Genomic DNA, 20,146 nt, shown 5'->3' with positions numbered 1-20,146 from the left:
CGTCTTCCTGCAGGTCTTCCAACATTGACAGCATTCTGGGCCACTTCTCTCAATGTTGAGTTCTTCCCAGAACCCCCATCTTGGGGAAAGACTACAGATCCCAAGCCTATGACTTCATTTAGGCATCTTCTTCCAGTATTTCCTTCCTCCTCCGTCTCACTTTTCAGTTCCTTTTTTATGTGCTGTCTTCTCTCATTAGAATGTAAACTCCTTGAGGGCAGAGAATATCTTATTTTTTGCTTGTATTTTTATCTCCACCTTGTCACAGTGCCTACCGCATAATAAAAGCTTAATAAATGCTTATTAATTGACTTTTGTCATCTTTGCTAATTTGCAGAGTGTAGAGTAAATCTCAGAGATGCTTTGATTTGCATCTCTCTTATTATTAGAAGCAGTCTTTCATATAGTTGTTAATAGTTTGCAATTCTTTTGAGAACTGTTTGCAGTGCATTAAGCTAAGAAAATCTGAGTCTTGATGGAGTCTTAGTTCTGGTGTTGTAATACTTTCACACAACAGAATTCTGTGGCACAAATAGCTTATAATGCACGTGCTCCGTAGTTACTGATGACTGGTGTAAACAGTTGTTTTTACATCTCTAATATTAGTTAAACTCCTTCTTTATCCCTTGAAAGATTGAAACACAAATTAGGACCTTGTAATTCTTTCTTTTTCTCTTAGATGCCAAATGTAAATCTCAATCTCTTAATCAATCCCAGTTAATAATCCTAGTCATCTCTAGAAACTGTTTGCAAATGTCTAAATGAGGCTTGAATATTACCCTCTCAATCAATTAACCTAGTAGTGATGTTAGGAGACTTTATTCTTACCATTCTGTAATTTTTTTTATTCTTAAGCACTCCTTTTTTTGTGTGTGTGGGAATAAAACTACTTATTAAATACTTGATTCATGTTTATACCCTAGGTACCTTTTTTTTTTTATCTCTTTCCCACACCTTGCTGAGAAGGATACTTTAGACAAGAGCCCATATGGGGATGGAATTTAAGCACTGGGGAATCTGTTCTTCTATTGAGAAAAACAGCCAACCACAAAGCAATTTGTGCAGGGCACAAAAGGGCAGATAAGGATTAGTGAAAGTTGCCTACCCCTTCAACCTCAGTCTAGCAGTACCTGGTTGGCAACTGTGTTTGAGTTAAAAGGGGGCAGAAGTGGAGAAGAGGGAGAAATAAGCCTAACGATATCTTATCACAGGGGGTTTCCGTGTTCAAAGGTAGGTACATGAATTAAGTAATGGAAGGGAAATGGGATAAGATACTTGCCTGTGAGCAGGAATACTCCTGAAAGTGTTTTGAAATGTCTAATATGTTTTGCCCATCAAGACTAGCTCAGGGCTGATAGTCTGAATCCTAGTTCTAACTTCCAAATTCTTCAGTCTGTGTCTGTGAAAAAGCCTTATGTAGACCTCCAACCCTTCACTCATTCAATACATTGCCCTGTACACAGTTTATATAACCACTGACAGTGGACAAAAGGCTCTCACCCTAGCCACTTAAAATTCCGATCAAATAACAGGGAGCAATTGAAGGTTTTTGACTGAGGGTAGAGATGGTAGCTGGAAATAACTGGTGTATAGATTGTGTGATTTAGAATATGTGCTGTAGATAGTCAGAAAAGGGAGCGATCTCTTATGGGCTGCCATAGTCCTGGAAGACTTTCTTGAGGAGTTGAGTCTTATACTAGGCCCTGAAAGGTGAGCAGGATGTGAGTGAGGAAGGAGGAATTGTGTGTTTAGAGCAAAGTGAGTGATATAAGCAATATTACATTGGAAGAAAACATTGCTTCCTTTTTAGCCTTCATGCAGGCTTGGTTGTCTGACAAGTATCAATCAATAAACAATCATTTGTTGAAAAAAAAAAGAAATAACTGGTATAAAGCACAGGGTAGGTACTGAAGATAGAAAGATTAATCTCACAGTAGTGCATAGGACAAATTGAATTATAAGATGAGGACTGAATAGAGGAAGAGAGAAATTTTAGTAAACTACCATAAAAGTGAGGTGGTGAGAGTTTGTATGAGGAAGATGGCAGTAGGAATAAAAAGGATGAATCGACAGGATTTTCTAACTAATTGGATATGAAGAGAGAGTAATGGAAAGATCAAGGGTGACTTGGAGTATGAATAACTAAGATAATAAGATGATTGAAAGAACAGGCAGGCTTAGAAGGGGAGATTGTTTTGGGAAGGATAATGACTTGGATTTTAGACATATTGAATTTTAGGTGACATGGGGCAATCCAAGTGGAACTCCAACAGAGATTTGGAAATGTCAGGCTAAAGTTCAGGAGTTTTGGAAGTTAATCTGTGTGTGTGTGTATGTGTGTGTGTGTGTGTGTGTGTGTGTGTGTGTGTGTGTGTGTGTGTGTGTGTGTGTGGTATTCTTGAGGTCATGAGAATAGATCTTTCAGAGGCAGCATAATAAGAATGGGAAGCCTAGATTGAACCATGGGATAGTTCCATGTTTAGAGAGCGAGAGGAGGAGGAGGAGAAGGAGAAGGAAAAGGAGAAGGAGAAAGAGGAGGAGGAGAGTGACAAATCATGCCTAGAAGTTGTGATTCTCATAACTTGGGTTGGAGCTTGAACCCAGGCTCGAGACCTGTGGCAGTAAAGTCACATAGTTCAGAAGAGCATTCCTCTGCTTTCTGTTTTTCTTGCCGTATTTTAAGAAAGAGCTGCTAAGAAAATTGTGCTCACTCTGTGTCAGCTGAGCGTGTATGACTTATGGGAACACTGAGACTGACTCCTATTACAGTTTCTGGATTTTATTATCAAGAAAAGAAAAGCCGCTTTTTCATGGCAGAGACTTTATTTCACTTGCAAAGATTAAACTTATTGGAGCCAAGTATCACTCATCATCTGCTTTCTCAGGCAGAAGAATTATGAGGAAAGAGTTCATGATTTATCTCTATTCTGGAAAATCCAGTGCTTTTTCTGACTCCTCAGTAGGAAATGTATAAATTCAGAACTGCATTCAAATTGTCTTTCTTTTTTTTTCTGGCAGTGTATAAATTCAGACCCACGAAGGACTTCAATAAGTTGTTCTGTAAACGTAGCAGTTAAGCAAGAATGAATTGCAAATGTCATATGTCTTCTGAACTAGGAACAAAAGAGAGAGAGGAGAGATTTTTTTAAAGTGAAACTTTTTCTTCAAAACATGAGTTAATGCAAAAATTTTCTAAGAGACAAAGGAAAAAAAATCACTTCCAGGTATTTTGCAGAATCTAATCTCTCATCCTCACAGGGTGTTGAATATTAGAACTGAAAGGGACTCTATAGATGATCTAATTCAACTCCCTAATTCTACATATGAAGAAACTGAGGCCCAGAAAGATCAAATGACTTGCCTCTAGTCACATAGGTAGAAAGGAGCATGTTTTTAAACTCCAAATCCAGGATTCTTTTGTTATCATATCACACTCTCCACTTAATGCATACAGTTTGTTTTGCTTAATATATTTTTAAAACATAATGGTAAATCACTAACGGAAGCATAATTTAAATGTTATAGAGGAGCTGGCTATGATCCAGATTGATGTAAAGCAAGTTCCCCAACATGGGAGGGGACTGATTCAACTTTCTGGTCCAGCTCTAGGGGTAAATTCTTTATTGAAGGGGAAGGACTAAGAAAGTGAGCAATATGTAAATATAAAGAATAAAAGGCTGAAATTACCAAAGATCCCAAGAGAAGAAAACTCAGTAAAAAACTTAGAGGACAAGTAGATAAAATCAACAGAGAAGATATTAAAACAGATGGGAACATAGCCACCAAGATATCTAAATGTGTGTACACATATTAAATACATAGTGTAAGACAGAGGAAATTAAACCAATACCTGATGAGACAGAAGACTGTCAATTTCCAAGAAATCATGGAGCCATAATAAAATTTTTCTGAATGCTTTAAGAGAGAAATAAGAATCTTAAAAAAAAAAGTTAAAAGGAACAAATGGCAGGATTTATGGCTTGCACAAACAAAATAATTAGCAGACCAGAAAAATCTGAATCCATGGTGGCAAGTCTCTCCAAAGAAGAGAAAGAGAGAGTAACTAATTAGGAATGCAAATATACTGAAGTAATGGATAATATGTAAGAAGAGAAGAAAAATACTGTAGCATTAGAAAAACACACTTTCTATACAAAAGCAAAACATCTCAATCTCAAAAACAGATGCATAGACACAACTTAAATGTCACACACCTCACAGAAGAACATGACAAGTTAAGAATCCTGAACACCATATGTAAGTAATAATAAAATAATAAAAGAAAACTGCTGAGTTCCCACCAACTTCAAGCCTAGGGCTGCTAGATGCCATAGTAGAAACAGTGCTGAGCCTGGAGTCAGGAAGGCTCCTCTTCCTGAGTTCAAATCTGGCCTCAGACACTTACTATCCATGTACCCTAGGGAAGTCACTTGACCCTGTCTGCCTCAGTTTCCTCCTCTATAAAATGAGCTGGAGAAGGAAAGGGCAAACCACTCCAGTATCTTTGCCAAGAAAACTCCAAATGGGGTCACAAAGAGTTGGGCATGACTGAAACAACTCAACAACAATAACAAAAAGTTCAAATCTAAAGTCAGAAAGGTCAACTTCTCTTAGGCTGGGTGCAGCATTTGGTCTGAATTCCTGGATGCCCAGAGATCCTCATGGCTTGTATTCCAGAATCATATGATCGAATCTTATTCCTGCACCTAATACAGAAAAGAATGAAAAGACCATTTCTCAAGGATATATGGCCTACACAGGAAGAGGAAAGGGAGGAGGTGGCTCCTAGGCCCACTCCTCTTACCATATGTGAGTAAATGAACTCTTTACACCTAGATTGAATTTCATCAAAAACCATCACTATTGCTGAGTCAGGTAGGTTTTAAAGATGGGGACAATTCTAGCTATGTACTTTCGGGAAAGAGGCTCATCTTAAAACAATGTAGTAGATCAAAACAAAATGTACAGTGTCCTCTAGCATCCCACGAGTAGGTCTCCAGTGTCTTCCATGTGGATGATGCCTTGTTACATGCCAAGCCTCCATTACACTATAACAAAGATAAGAAATGTGAGCCTGCAGACAAGAGAAACATAAGTAAAGTAAATAAATACAGTTACCATGGAAAGCACAAAGAACAAAATAAATGAGCCCAGCTCTAGAGAGTGCTAAAAGAGGGAAAAACTTAGAAAGAGAAAAAATAAACTGTGGGATTTTTTAAAAAAACAAAGAACAGAGAGACCATTAAAAGATTTCCCCCCTAAACGCACACAAGACAATAAAGATAAAAGCTGAACTTAAATAAATAGAAGTGACAGTGGAAGAACAGGTCTGAAACATGATAGACTAAATGTTGCAATGCCTCCTGAAAAGTTAATCAGTTTATTTTATGGAACTTAAATGCAAAATGGGAGGGTGCCAAAAAGGGCAGAAGGGAGGTAAAGGATGAAATGGAGTGAAATGGAAGGGTGTGCCCTTATCAATTCAGTGGCAAACAAAGAAGGGAGCATAACTCCTATATTGTCTCGGGAAGAAGAAGGGGTACAAGAGAAAGGGGCGAGGTGGTAAAGGTAGAGATTAAAATGGGGGCAAAGAAAAGGAGAGGCCTCAACTCAATGTAAGGGAGGAGGCCCTGCTGAAGAATATTACCAAGGTGAAGAGGTATATTCTGTAATGAGATATAAGGGGCTTACAATGGGTATAATTTGCAACGAGTTGGTGCTCCGAGAGACCACTATAACTGAGAGTGTTGGGATTTCACACACACCATCCTGGCTCAGGAGAAGGTGAATTAGAGCTTCTGGGAGCACCCAACGACCGTAATGGTGGGGGAGCTTGGACCAAGATTGGAGATTGCATTGCAAATGGGAAAGAAAATGATTATGGGGAATGGGTGGTGTAGAACTGCATCATACTAACAAAGCAAAGGAAAATATCTTCTATGGGGTAAAGTATCTCTTCTCATTACTTTCTTTATTAGTGGATACTTCTAAGAGTAAGATTCAACACTACTAGATCTGTATCCCAAAGAGATCATTAAAAAGGGAAAAGAACCCACATGTAACAAAATATTCATAGCAGCTCTTTTTGTGGTGGCCAAAACTGGAAATTGAGGGGATGCCCATCAATTGGGGAATGGCTGAACAAGTTGTAGTATATGAATGTGATAGAATACTATTGTGATAAAAGAAATGACCATCAGATGGATTTCAGAAAAACCTGGAAAGACTTATATAAACTGATGCAAAGCAAAGTGAGCAGAACCAGCAGAATATTATACACAGTAATGGCAGCATTGTGTGATGATCAACTATGAATGACTTAGCTCTTCTCAGCAATACAATGATCCAAGACAGTTATAAAAGATGTATGGTGGAAAATGCTATCCACATCTAGAGAAAAAACTGGTGGATTCTGAATGTAGATTGAAGTATATCATTTTCACTTTATTTTTGTGTGTGTTTTTCCTTTTGTTCTGTTTCTTCTTTTGCAACATGACTAGTATGGAAATATATTTTAGATGACTACACATATGTAACCTATATCAAATTGCTTACCATCTTAGTGAGAGAGAAAGGGAGGGAGGGAAGAGGGAGGATATTTGGAACTCAGAATTTTGTAAAAAAATTATCTTTATATGTAATTAGAAAAAATAAAATACCATCAAAAAACTGAAAAGACAGGGCAAGATCTCTAAGAAAATGAAGTAGAAATTGTTTAGAAGAGAAAATCCGAAACTGACACTTTACAATTTCCATGAAGAACACAGAGACTAAATAAGCAGTAAATAAGTATAAGGAACATTAATAAAAACATTTAAAAAGGAAGAGAATTACTGAAGAGGATGAGATAAAGAGATCCTTTCTAGAAAGAGGCATGGAGACTGAAAAAACAAAACAAAACCTAACAATCCAAAGAAGTTGAAGGTGATAAGGGAAGGGTATAATTAACTATTTATCTGAGAATAAAAAGGATTAGATAACTAGAGAAAAGAAAGAAAAGTGAATTAGTAAGTTAAAACTCCAAACTAGAGAAAGGACTGACAAATGTAACTTGAGGATGATGGGGTTCCTGTAAAGGAGATTAAGCAAAAATAATTGAGACAGAGTACTGTCTTTAAAGAGGAAGAAGAACAATAAAGATAATTCCTAATTAAGAAAAAAAGCAGTATCAGAGACAAATGGAGGAAAACATAAACCTAAATCTTATGACTTTAAAAATCAATAGATCAAACAAATAAAATGAGAGTGACATATACAAATATGAAAACAAATCCTCATAAATCAATTGCTTACAAAAACATATCTTAAAAGCAAAGATATACATAGAATAAATGGCAGCTAAGTGGCTCAGTGGATAGAGTGCTGGGCCTGGAGTCTGAAGGAGTCATCTTCATGAGTTCAAATCTGGCCTCAGATGCTTATTAGATGTGGGACACTGGACAAGTCACTCAACCCCGTTTGCCTCAGTTCCTCATCCGTAAAATGAATTGGAGAAGGAAATGGCAAGTAACTCCAGTATCTTTGCCAAGAAAACCCCAAATGGGTTCACTAAGAGTTGGACCAAATGACCAAACGCCAACAACAATGAACATGGAATGAAAATGAGAGCCTGAAACAAAATTTATTATTCATCAGATGAATCCAAAAAAGCAGAACTTACAGTCATGTTGTCAGACAAAGCAGAAATTAAAATTCCCAATATAAATAAAAATTAAAAAAGAAATTACTTCATGCTAAAAGGAACCACAGACAACAAACCAAAAATATAAAATGCTTTCAAAAATATAAATGTATAATATATTAAAAAAATTTAAATACCCAAACTAAAAGAAGGCCAAATGAAGATATCAGATAATCTAATTTCAGAAAAAGAAAAATAATTAGATGTAAAATAACTGCCAAGAGGGAAAGCACTCTCCTGAAAAATACTTCCTGTGCAACTAAAGTATAGCGATTCATCCAAGAAATTATTCATCATGATTAAGTTGGACTTCATATTAAGGATGCAATGATGTTTTGATATTAAGAAAAAACTTAAATAATTTCATTAAAAACAAAAACATTCAAACCCACATTATTAGCTTAAGATATGTACAAAAAGTCCTTGATAAAAGAGAGCACACATTTTTGGTAAAAACCCTACAAAGTACAGGCATTTTAATACTATGAAAGTTTCTTTTTAAAACCCAAAACAGGCATCATGTGTAATGGAGACACACAGAAAGTTTCCCTCATAACACAGGAGTACAGCAAGGATGCCTGCTATTCCCACTGTTATTTAATGTAATTTTAGAAATGCCAGCAAAAGACATAAGACGAAAGAATTAAAGATATAAGGATATGTAAAGAGTAGATAAAACTCTCCTTATTTACTGACGACGTGATAAGTTACTTAGAAAATCGTAGGGAACTAGCAATTATTTTAATAATTGAGACAATTATTGAAAAAACCCTTAAATTGAAACCTTTAGCAAGGTTTCAGGCTACAAAATAAATCCATGGAAATCAACAGTATTTCTATGTAATAATAACAAAATTCAAGGGTCATTAATGGAAAGTAAAGTCTCATTCCAAATAACTACACAATACCCAAAAGATTTGGGGATCAGTTTGCTAAAGCATACAAAATATTTGTATAAATAAAATTACAAAGTTCTCCTTAGCTGGAAGAATATTCAGTACTCATGGCTGGGCCAGGACAATATAATAAAAATGGCATTATTATCAAAGTTAATTTTTAGTTTTAATGCTATGCCCAACTATCAAAGGAATATTCTAGTGAACTAGATAAAATAATAACAAAACTCATTTGAAGTAACAAAAGGTCTATTAGACTATCAAGGGAAATAATGGAAAAAAAATAGAAATGAAGGCGGTATAATACTTCCAGACCTCAAACTATTTTATAATGCAGCAAGTTATCAAAAGACATTTGGTATAGAGAAAATGGATCAATGAAATTGATTAGACAAGGGAGAATTAGAAGTAATGGAAGTCATTAACCCATATCATAAACTACTTAAGAAAGAACCACCTATTTGATAAGATCTTCTGGGAAAACGGAAAAGCAGTCTAGCAGGAATGGGCTAGAACAACACCTATATATTATTCTACAATAAATTCTAAATGGATTTGAATATCAAAAATCTATCGCAAATCAGATAGAAGAGAAGCAGATTATGTCTTTTTCAAGCTATGTATAGAAGTATTATTAATAAAATAAGGGATAGAAGTAATTATACAAGATAAAATAAATTATTTTAATTACTTGAAGTTGAAGAGCTTTTGCACAAATGAAGTCAATGCATCTAGGATATGAAGGAAACGGTCAAATGGAATTTTTTTTATCTTATATGTATGTGTGTTTCTATATATTAAATATTACATATACACATAAACATGTATTCAATATGATATCCATGTGTATATACACATCTACATTGATATGTGAATATGTATATATGCATATATGTCCATGGATGTATATACGTTTATGTGCACTTATATAAATTTATGTAAATATGCATGTATATATAATCTGTGTGTATCTATATTTTCTGTATTGGACAGCTAGGGGGTGCAGTGGATAGCATGCCAAGCTTAGACTGAACTCATGAGTTCAAATCTGGACTTGGACACTTATTAGCTGTGTGATCCTGGGCAAGTCACTTAACCCTGTTTACCTCAGTTTCTTGTCTGCCAAATGAGCTGCAGAAGGAAAAAGCAAACCATTCCAGTATCTTTGTTAAGAAAATTCCAAATGGGGTCACAAAGAGTTGAACACAACTGAAACAACTTCCTAACTCTAATGGAGTATTACTGTACTATAAGAAATGACAGCTATGACAGATACAGAAAAACATGGAAAGATTTACATGAGCTGATAGGAAACACAGCAGAGCCAAGAAAGCAATATACACAATGACTACAACAATGTAACTGGAAAGAACTCAAGTACAAAAACAATCTAATGTGAATTTTGCAAAACTACAAAAAAAAAAAGCTTCAAATTAAAAATATGAGAAGATACCCCAGCTCCTTTGTAAAGATTGTGGGGGGTGGGGGGCTGGGGGGTGTCACAGGCTCCACAGGTGTGGAACATTGCCAATATTTTCAGATTTTTATTATGCATTGATTATTTTGCTGATTTTTTTGTTCACTTCTTCCTCTTTCATGCCTTTTAAATGTTCCCTCTTTAAATAACTTTCTTTGTTATATGGATGGTTCCTTGGGAAGTGGAAGGGAGAAATTTAGGTTATAGAAAGACAAAAGATAGACATACTATTTTATTTAAAAACAAAATAAAATCTGAGCTGGTTTGTAAGTTCTTTTCCGTATCAGTGTCAGCTCTTTAGACAACTTCTGTTTTTCCTCCTCACTAGAATTTCAGGCCGTTTTTGTTTTTGGAATTTCGTTCTTGATTATTTGTCAGACAGATGTCTTTAAGAGCATTAGTCCATGGGATCCTGTCTATTCATCCTCTGAAGTTCCTATAGGCTCTGGTTTGAAGCTATTCCTCCTAAGAATCAAAATATATAACAAATTCTTTATTATTACTATTTCCCTTCCTTTTCTGATGGGCTTTTGACCCTTCTTTCTAAGTGTTGGGATGTGTTCTGGATGAACTGGCTTGCTAGCAGCCAGACCACAAATAAAGGGGGTATTGCTATATCATGTTTTTTATCAATTTTTAAATGGATTTATCCTTACCTTCAGTTTATTCCATAGTATGGCCAATTTGCTTTCCTTTGGACAGGGCCTACCTCTGTTCTAAGTGTGAATTGAAGATCAACTCTTCTTGGCATGATACCTGAAGAGCAGGTACAACCTGCCATCCTGTCTGCAAAGGGGAGAAATGTTTGGCTGCTTCTATACAGTAAATAATGAAAGGAATGATCAATTATCTGGTTAATTTGATTCATGTAAACAATCAGCAGGGATACTTCTGGCCAATGTTTTTATGAGCGATGTGGACACAGACTCTGAAAGAGACACAACAAAGTGGTTTTTGTAGTGCACATGAACTAACCGTGTGAATGAGCTTATCTCCACAGGGCCACATTCCAGGGTTGTACAGGAAATGAGGAGTAATGAAATTCAGGCAGAAAACTACAGAAATATGGCTTATGGCTTCATAAATAATTGCATCCCAAATAAGGAGGAGGAGGGAGATTGCCTTTGGTTTTCAAAGGGATGCCCTTCTCTATAATCCCTTAAGAGAACTCAAAACGATTGAAGCTTTCCCCAGTGGTGCCTTTCATTTTGACAGGAGAGAAAAAGATTCTACTCTTCAGATGAAAATGTTGTGGGTTTTTTTTTCCGCCCCAATTTGTTCCTTGATTCAATTGTTTGCTTTTTTCCAGGGTACTCACTAAGGCCTCTGACTGGGCAGATTATGAGGAAATAAACCCTTCAGCAGCACCGTGCTGTGATGCCAGATAGGCCAACAAATAAATAAAATCTTTCTCCTTAAAAAAACCAAAGTTCATTGGATTCAAAAGGCCAGAACCCTTCAAAGTCAACCAAGGCCTTATCAGATAGATGAAAATCTGTGTTGTCCAGCCTCTCTTAATAAATGCTGACAAGTCACTAAGCTAAGTAATTCTGCTGGGGGCACTCAGATTACTGAGAACTTTGAAAGAAGGTTATAACTCATATGGAATGCTTGCCTCCATACACTTAAATTGAGGGAAGCTGTTTTTTCTTCCCACAGACTGGAATCCACTGTAACGCTTCTGAGATCAGGCTGAAGAAGTCCAGTTTTGGAAAATTGCCATCAACCGTCTAACAGAAAGCCTTCTTCCTCTCTTGCCTATTCATATCCTTGGGGTATATCCTTTTGCTACACTAAACTCTTTCCCTCCTTGCTCTTCCTTTCCATTGAAAAAAAATATACAAGGCTAATTCCAGTCATATTGGGAGAATGTCAGTAGAGGAGGGTGGGATTGGGGTCCACTCTGTTGAGCATGTGTAGCATTAGGCATAGACTGGGCACTTCTCTTGAAACATATGCTTTAGCCCCTTGCTAATGTTCATGGGCAACCAGAGCCTTCTGGTTAGTCTCCATGTACACCACTTCTCTCCCCAACACTATCCATCACTGAGAACTGTGTCAAAGATGATCGATAATTGAATAGGAAGAGCTGGTCATTCAATGAACTTTAAAAGGAGAAATAAATTCCACTGTTGCCCTCTCTTATGCTTCTCTTCTGAATGTGTGGCTTGGGATTCTTAGATTCCAAGTCACCTGGACTTCCAGTGAGGTGGAGGAGGGGATTTCTCCCCTCCATCCCCTGCACTATTTTAGTTATTCTCACTTGGCTACTCGAGCCTGACACTGGGTCTCAAAGCCCTGCCTAGCTGCTGCTTTTACTTTGTTTTCTTCCCGTAGTACAAGGAGTGAATAACAATTCTGGGAGACGAACTTAGTGCTGTCAGTGGCTTGGGAGTTTCTGAGTTCCTGAGAGCTCAGTCAGTGCTAAATGCCCTGTAGGACATGCTTCCTGCAGCTATTAAGATTTTTCATGGAGAAAACGACAATTGCCGAGAAAAAGAGGGGTCATCAACACATGGCTTATCAGAAGACACCTTGAATTGCTTGGAGAGTACAGAACCAGGGTGAAGGGGAAATATTTGTTCACTGGTTCCATAAACTGTTTGGTGGTTTAATGTTTTAAATATCAACCTTTCAGGAGGCTGATAGAACTTATGGGTTTTATCCCCATAAAACTACATAATAGGGGTTACTGTGTCACATTTTAAATATTTGTCAATGCAAACTTAAGTGTTGTGTTTTAAACATTCCTTCAGTGGTAAAAGATATAAATAGTGATCCTATACTTTACTTTGCACACTTAGTACCTTTTAGAAGGGACTGTATTTAATCCCTTTTAGGAAAGACCCAAAATAAGTGCCAAACCTTAGATTTAATAGATTTCCCCCCCAAGACTCTAAAATACAGAAGCGATAAGTGAGAGCTTGAGAAGTGCCTGTCTCTCCTCTTGGATTCTAAATTCTCTAAGAACTGAACTTGTTCTACAGAAATCCAGAGTAGGGCCCCTTAGTAGAAGTGGTCACCCCCATCTTGGACCATTGTGTCTTTTTTTTTTTTTTTAGGCAGTCAGGGTTAAGTGACTTGCCCAGGGTCACACAGTTAGTGAGTGTCTGAGACTGGATTTGAATTCGGGTCTTCCTGACTTCAGGGCTGGTGCTGTATCCACTACACCACCTGGCTGTCCCTCCATTAGGTCTTTAAAAAGAAAAAAAGTATTATCTTCTTTACCCTCCTTCATTTCTATGTCAAAGTCTTCTAAGCAAACCCAGTAAAAAAAGAGAAAAAGAGGATCTCTGCTATTTTTATACAGCATATGAACAAATTATTTATTATGCAAGGCTCCTTTAAAAAGGAGGAAAGAAAAAGAAAGAAAGAAAGAAAGAAAAGAAGAAAGAAAGAAAGAAAGAAAGAAGAAAGAAAGAAGAAGAGAAAGAAAGAAGAAAGAAAGAAAGAAGAAGAAAGAGAAAGAAAGAAAGAAGAAGAAGGAAGAAGAAAGAGAGAAAGAGAGAAAGAAAGAAAGAAGAAGAAAGAAAGAAAGAAAGAAAGAAGAGAGAAAGAAAGAGAGAAAGAAAGAAAGAAAGAAAGAATGAAAGAAAGAAAGAAGAAAGAAAGAAAGGAAGGAAGGAAGGAAGGAAGGAAGGAAGGGAGAGAGAAAGAGAGAGAGAGAGAGAAAGAAAGAAAGAAAGAAAGGAAGGAAGGAAGGAAGGAGTAATTCTTCTGTCTTCCACTACTAATTTATGTGAAACTGGAAGTCAAGGACAATCTTATATGCCTAGCCATAAAAGGACCTATGTGCCCACAAGAATCTGAGGTTGTGAATTGTAAACAAAACATCCGTTTTTTTTTCCCTACCTGGTGCCTTAATTACTGTTCCATACTTGTTTCTCCTGATACCAATTCATATTTTTGATTTGGACTCTGTCTCATACTTCTGGGCCCTCAACTCACCACCTGATATCTCCAGTAACTGGGTCTTTCCTCTCCATGACAAACCCAATATTTTTGGCTCTGTCCAAGTGTTTGTGACTTCCTACCTCCCCTTGCCCCAGATCCTTGGATCAGGAATCTAATGACCTTTTCCTAATGTTCATCTTCCTTGACCTTTGTGATGCATTTGACACTGTTGCCCACCCTCTGTTCTTAGATGCTCCCTCCTGTCTTGGGTTTCAGGAGATTATGTACTCATTCCCTTCCTATCTGTCAAACCACTCCTCAGTCTTTGCTGTTTCTTCAACCATATCAGGATCAGTAACTGTGTGTGTACCCGAAAGCTCTGCCCTGGATCCTCATTTCTTTTCTTTCTATGTTTTCTCTCTTGGTGATCTCTTTAATTCCTATGAATTTGATGATCATCTCTGTACAAACGATTCCTATGTTTCTACATCCAGTCTTAGACTCTCTCCTGAATGCCCATTCTGCATTGGCAGTGGCTTATTGGATATTTAAAATTGGGGGCAGTGTTGTATCTTCAGAACAGAACTCATTATCTTTTCCTTCAAACCCATACCTTTCCCTAACTTCCCTGTTACTGCCAGTCACCCAGTTTTGAAACCTTAGTGTCATCTTTGCCTTCTCGTTTTCCGTGACTCCCACGTGTCTGACAAGTCATCCAATCTTGACACTCGCATTTCCACAACATCTCACTTCTCCTCTCCGCTCAGATAACCTCCACCTCACACCATGCTGTTGTCACCTCTCCTCCTGACTTTCACTGCATAGCCTATTTGTTCTCCCTGCCTCAAGACTCTCTTCACTCTAATCCATCCTCTCCACAGCTGCCAAAGGAATTTTCCTAAAGCACAGATCTGACGATATCATCTCCCTATTTAAGGAATGCTAATAGATCCCTATTTCCTCAAGGATCAGATATAAACTCCTCTGTCAAACATCTTTACAACCTGGCCTCATCTTACCTTTTCAGCCTTCTTGTGCTCTATTCCCCTCCATGCACTCTTTGATCTAGTTGTTGTTTTGCTGTTTAGGTTGAGTCCGACTGTTTGTGACTCCATTTGGAGTTTTCTTGGCAAAGACAATGAAGTGGTTTGCCATTTTCTTCTCCAGCCCATTTTACAGATGAGGAAATGGAGGCAAACAAGGTTAAGTGACTTGCCATTAAGAAGTGTCTGAAGTCAGATTTAAACTTGGGAAGTTGGGTCCTCCTGACCCTAGGCCTGGTACTCTTTTTACTATGCCACCTAGCTGGTCTAGTTATGGTAGCTTATTCATTCATCTGCACACATGATGCCTTGTTTCCCATCTCTGTAACTTTGCATTTGCTGTTCCACATGCCTGGATTCCCTTTTCACCTCTACCTCTTGGAATCTCTAGTTTTGTGTTTTGTTTTTTCTTTTTTGGACTCAGCTTGAGTACTATCTTCTTTATGAAAATTTTCTTCTTTAGTGCACCCTTTCTTCCCCAAATATCTTGTATTCATTTAGTATATATTCTCTATATACTCATACATGTGCAAGTTGTCTCTCTCATTAGAATGCAAGCTCATTGAGAGCAAGGGCTCTCAGTTTTGCCTTTGTTTCTCTAGTAATTAGCATAATACCTGGTATATAGTAGATGCTTACTAAATGTTTGTTGAACAGCTAATGGATCGACTGATTCTATTGCTTCAGTTAGATAGGCACTGTACTGTAGTGGATAAAGTTTGGAATTGGAGGCAGGAAAATTGGCTTCCCCTGGCACTTACTAGTTATGTGACTGGGGGCAAGTCACTTAACTCATCTGAGCCTCAAGAGACCTGGTAAGACTTATTTTCTGAGTTACAAATGGATTGTGATCTGTGTTGAGGGAAGGAATCTCCACACCAACAAAATAACAGACATTTAATTTGTTTGCTTTACTTTTGTAACTTAACACAGCCCAGGGCATTTCAGAGCCTGGTAGATTCTCCCCCCCAATTTATTAGGAGGGACAGGTCACCTCCTTGTTAGGGTTCATCATTATAATTGGAGGGAATGACATGGTCTCTGTCCCTTGGTACCAAAGTCATTTTCTCGATTTAGGTTAGGACCTATAAGAGGTACAGTCACTTTTTCAGGCCAAGGAAAATGGGGGTATGTCCTACTGGTCAGGAGAACTTTTGCTACAGTGAAAGAATTTAAGATACAACTCTGGATGGGTTACTGAGTCACAGTGATGGGAGGCAACTCATTTCACTGGTCAGGATCTAAGACAACTTGAATAGATAGACATATACAGAGAGACAGAAGAATAACTATTGTTCCTTGCAAAGGGTCAAAATATTTGGCTGCTTCTATGCAGTAAATAGTGAAAGGAAGATGATCAATTATCTGGTTAATTTGATTCATGTAAACATACAGCAGGGATACTTTTGGTCAATGTTTTTATGAGCTATGTGGACACAGACTCTGAAAGTCTCTCCTTGAGAAGAATGACAACAGCAAGAAAGAAAGAGAATTCTAAAAATAAGCAATTCTGTACAGGCTTCAGGATATAGTATTACGTTAAGTTACTTCGCAGCTATGAGGACTGTTAATCATCTCATGGACTGATTCTGAATGCCAATGTTAGCCCTCATGTTAATAAATGAAGACAAGGTACTTTAGCCTAGGTGATGCCACTAATTTTTTTTTTTTTTGGCAGGAAAGGTCCGCAAAATCTTTCTTTTTCAAATTTTTGAGTCCTGTCTGATAAAACACAAAACCTTTTTTTTCTTTTCAAAATTCAGTCCCTCCATTTCCTCAATCCCAACTATTTAATTTAGAGGACATCAAATCCTTCCAATTTAAAGAAGTCAATCACGACTGGAAAGACCAAAGACGTTGTCTGAGCTTAATATTAACTATGTACCCATTAATATTACTATATACCCATCCCAGTGCATGTCATTTTAAAAGGCATAAGTTATATACTGCCCATATGACCTTGTGAAAGTTACTTTGCCTTCCTGGAACTCAGTTTCCTCATCTGTAAAATAAGGGAGAGTTGACTAGATATATTCTTGGAGTTTTTGCTGTAAAAGCTCTGATAATTCCTTCAGGATAGCCACTGACTGAGGGCACCTAGATTGCACATAGAATAGAGTGCCAGGCCTGGAGTCAGGAAGAGCTGAATTCAAATCCGACCTCAGGCATTTACTAGCTATGTAACTCTGGGCAAGTCACTTAAACTTGTTTGCCTCAGTTTCCTCATCTGTAAAATTAGCTGGAGAAGGAAATGACAAACTACTCCAGAATCTTTACCAAGAAAACCCCAAACGGGATCACAAAGGGTCAGACATGATTGGAAAGTGACCGAACAACAATAACAAAGCCGTTGACTGTGTTGTTGTTTGTCCTTTATTCTGGAAGAGGATCAATTACATGAGGAATGATGTCTTGACTTACAATGAATTGAATTTAAGTGAGGCAGGGCTATGCAGAGTCATCAGCCTCACTTTCTTCTCATCTGAGTCCAGTGCCAAGACACAGGTCAGGACAACTGGAGATGACCCAAAATGCAGTGGGAGACTTTAGCCTTTTTAAGGCCTTTCCCAGGTTTCCCGAGGCCACGTCCATTTGGTGATTTATGGTCGAAGGTGGCCTAGTTTGCCTACTCAAAAAAAAAAAATCAAACTGGAAGGGGAAGAATCTCAGGGTTTCTGGCCAGAACAGAAACAATTGCTATTTACACTCTTTCTGATCCATCAAAACCCATTGACTATGATCTTGTGCCTGTATCTACTGAAGTGTGGGTTAAATATAACTAAATTGGTAGGAAAATATCCAATATTGTAAAGAATACTAGACAAAGAGACAAGGAGTCCTGGTGTGAGTTCTGTCCCAAAACTTACCAATTATGTGATTATATAAATCACTTAACTTTTTGAGCCTCAGTCTCCACATTTGTAAAATGCAAATAATAATCCTTATTCTCTCTACCTCACAGGGTTGTTGTGAGGAAAACACTTTGTACATTTTAAAGAACCACAGGCATATACAATATATTCCTAATTCTATGACTTCCCAAGGGCAGAGGCTTCCATGTCACATGCAATTATTCTCCCTTCTCCACCATCTTTTCTGCCAGCCCATGATGATGACTTCTTTTAAGGGTTGGCTCCATTATAGTACCATGGTACAGTGGAGTCAAGAGGATGTGGATTGAAATCCCAGCTTGGTCACTTAACTACTTATATGATTTTGAGCAAGTCACTTAACTAGGGTTTAGTTTCCTTATTTGTAAAATGAGGGGGTTGAACTGGATGACCTCTAAGATCCTTTTCAGATCTAGAGCTATAATCCTATTATCTAAAAGAGAAGGGAATGAGCATTTGTATATCACATACTACATGCAAGATACCATGCTAAGCACTTCAAAAATATTGTCTCAGTTGATCCTTACAACAACTCTACAAGGTAGGTATTGTTATTAACCCCATTTTACAGATAAGAAAACTGAAGCAAACAGAGGTTAAGTAACTCGCTCAAAGCCACATAGCTAGTAAGTATCTGAGGCTGGATTTGAACTCAGGTCTTCCTGACTCTAGGCCTAGCATTCTATACACCATGCCAGCTAGCACCTAAAAATTACAATTTCTCCCACTGAGAAGTTGACTGAGTAGTCGGTGAGACCTAGGTGGTTGTGTGATTCTAAGGTAGGCCAGAGCTGGGGGATCATGGTGGTATAAAGACTAGCTTCCTACCTTCTCTGCTTCTTCCTAAGTTTTGCTTAGGCCCTCCTGAGCTGGGCATGGAGGAGATATCTGGCAGAAAAACAGTCCTAGGAATTTGAGCTATTTCCAAGTCATTGAGATGAACCATCCACACACAAAGGTTACCTTTGATAGAAAAAAAAAGTATAGTTGTTCCAGAAAGTGGGCATCATATTATCCCGGCTAGAAGAGACAATGTGGTACAATGGAAAAAATTCTGTCTCTGAAGTTAGAGAATCTGAATTCAAAGTCCTGCCTCTCACATTTGTAACCTGTGTGACTTTGGGCAGGTCACTTCCCTGTCCTGGACCTGGGTTTCTTTGTTTGTAAAATGAGGGGGTTAGACTAGATGGCCTCTGAGAATACCATATCCAGCAACTGTTCTTGTGAAAGCTTTATGTTATGTCTGATAGTCTGGAATTGACTGTGATAGGGAAAAAACTGTAAGAGAATATAGCCCATGCCAGGCCACTCTACATAATCCATAAAAAACACCTGCTTCTCTGTGGGTGATCAAGAAACCCTGGTCAACAAGCCATGTTGATTTTCCAGGCTATTACAGAGAAAGAGCATTGGCTCAATTTGGCTCAGGGTACTTCTAGCCCCATCTTCATTTTCTGCTGCCACCACCACAGCTCATTGCCAATTATCTTTAACTTACAGACGGCTAAGCACTATCATTTCTGATGATAGGTCTGTGATTTGAAAGACAGAGACTTCATCCAAGGTATTGTTATCATCATACCTCATTATTCTCAAACACATGGTCAAGCCGAAAAGATGGAGATTACTAAGAGTTCTCTAAAGTGGATGACTGAAGAAATTGACCAACACAAACGATCAAGGTTCTCATTTTTCAGTATGTCCATCTAAATTTGACAGCAGGAGTCAGTCCTACTGAGTTATCAATGGGTAAGGCTTCAAGCCTATATTAGTCTAGTCTTAATTTTTATTGCAAAATAAACAAGAATATATTCTGAATGCTTATTGTTTGTACCAATTCTTCATTTTTAGGGGCAGCTATGTACGCAGTGGATAGAACACTAGGCTTGGAATCAAGGAGACCCATCTAACTGAGTTCAAATCTGGCCTCAGACACTTCCTAGCTGTATAACCCTAGGCAAGTCCCTTAACCCTGTTTGCCTCAGTTTCCTCATCTGTAAGATGAGCCAGAGAAGGAAATGGCAAACCACGCCAGTATCTTGGCTTAGGAAAGCCCAAATGAGGCCATAAAAAGTTGGATACAACTTTTAAAAAATGACTGAACAATAGCTCTTCATTCTTAGCAAAAGAATTACTAGTTGTTTTTGTCTTCTAGGAACTCTAGGATTACATCCAATTGAATTCCTGCCAGAATAATCGAAGTCATGGAACCTGTATCATACACGCTGTAGTGGTATGAATTAGCTAGTGTATGTATCATCAAT

The sequence above is a fragment of the Phascolarctos cinereus genome, unplaced genomic scaffold, assembly GCF_003287225.1.
Source record: "Phascolarctos cinereus isolate Bilbo 61053 unplaced genomic scaffold, phaCin_HiC Scaffold_4;HRSCAF=312, whole genome shotgun sequence".
Taxonomy (NCBI): Eukaryota; Metazoa; Chordata; class Mammalia; order Diprotodontia; family Phascolarctidae; genus Phascolarctos; species Phascolarctos cinereus.
This window is presented reverse-complemented; position numbering follows the sequence as displayed.